The sequence below is a fragment of the Arachis hypogaea genome, chromosome 15, assembly GCF_003086295.3.
Source record: "Arachis hypogaea cultivar Tifrunner chromosome 15, arahy.Tifrunner.gnm2.J5K5, whole genome shotgun sequence".
Taxonomy (NCBI): Eukaryota; Viridiplantae; Streptophyta; class Magnoliopsida; order Fabales; family Fabaceae; genus Arachis; species Arachis hypogaea.
In genome coordinates, this window is record NC_092050.1 from 63,981,083 (window position 1) to 63,982,979 (window position 1,897).

The window sequence follows — 1,897 nt, forward strand, 5'->3', positions numbered from 1 at the left end:
TAACGTTAAGAGCCATGTTAACTAAGTTAACGTGGACTCTAACGTAAGAAAGGGGGAGGCTTCTCAACGTTATTGGGAAAGGTAAGTCCCAATAACGTGTGCGAAGGACCAAGAGGCAACGTTAGTGGCAACGTTTGTGCCACTAACGTTGAGGTTAACGTGGCTCTAACTTGGGTAAGGAACGTTAGTGAAAAAGGTGATTGTCACTAACGTTCTCGAACCCACATTTTCACTTAACATTAACACCACTAACGTCCTGAGCTAAAGTTCCTGCCCACTTCACACTTTCTCTCTGCAAGTAAAGCTAAGCCCAATGAAGAAGATAACTGCTTCAAAATCAAGATCCAAAGGCCCATACCCAAGACTTGAAGAGCCAACTAGAAGATCAGAAGAGTAGTATATATAGGAGTAGCTTTGAATTGATTAAGGGGGATTGGAAATTGGGGAAAGCTACTCTCTGTATTTTACCATTCTCTGCACTTCTAGTTTTGTTTTCATCATGTATTCTCCATCTTTGCTTTCACTTTCCAGAGCTATGAACAACTAAACCCCCTTCATTGGGTTAGGGAGCTCTGTTGTAATTTGATGGATCAATACTAGTTTTCATTATTCTTCTTCTATTTGTCCTCTTGATTTTACTTGAAACCTTTCGATCTTCATCCAATTGAATAGTTATCTTGGAAAAGAAGCTATTCAAACTTGGATCTCTTCTGAACCTTGAAAGAGGAATGAAGAGATCATGCTACAAATGCTTCCTCATGCTGGACCAAATTGGGTTTGGATGGATATGTGACTATAATCCTCTCAAAACTTGATTTGGGAAATGCATGTGGTATAATCAGTGACCATACTTCATCTCTTCTCATGAGCAATTGACCAAGGAATTGGCTATTGATCAAGATTTGAGAGATTGAATTACAAGCAATTGTAATTCGATCACTTAAGATTGCCAAGGAGATCAATGAATGCATTGATTGAGGAAGAGATGAAAATGAAATTGATCCGGAGAATGCAACATCTCCTGAACCCAATGAACTCCCCATTTTTGATCTTACCCATTCTCTTTAATTTCTGTCATTTACTTTTATGAGCAATTACTCCATTCCCATTTACAATTCTGCAATTTACGTTCCGTCATTTACTTTCAGCTCTTTATTTCTAGCATTTACTTCTTTTGTTATTTACCTTCCCGCCATTTTATTTACTGCAATTCTCAACTCAAATACTGATTCGCTCAACTAGAACATTCCTCTAATTAAAGTTGCTTGATCAATCAATCTCTATGGGATTCGACCTCACTCTATTGAGTTTTTACTTGGCGACGAATTCGGTACACTTGCCGAAGGAAATTTTCCATGAGACAAGTTTTTCGCGTATCACTTAGACTAGTGAAAGTGCTCATGAATTAAGTGTGGGGAAAAGTGAATTTGGAAACATTTGGTTTGAGAATTGAGTATGTTAGAATTTTCTGAAAATGTGAAAAAAAAATATTTAGGACATGATTTATGCATCCAATAATTTAATCATATGCATTGAGAAAAAAAAAAGAAGGAAAAAGAGCAAATAAGAAAAAGGGGACAAAATGCCCCAAAGTAAATGTTGAAAACAATGCATATGTACTGTACTTGAAATTAGAATGCATGAATATGTGGAAAACATGGTTGATGGATAGTTAGCTTTTTGTATTATGATTACATGGATTGTCTAAGTTAGGTGGAAAGTTTAAGTTAATTAAGGATTCAGATTTTAGTCTACTTGGCCAAATACAATCCTACCTTGACCCTAACCCCATTACAACCCTTAAAAGACCTCTTGATATGTGTATCTGTGCATTAAACTTTTGTTGATTGTTAGATGAAGAGCAAGCCCTAGAAAGCAAGGTTAGTAGAGAATTGAG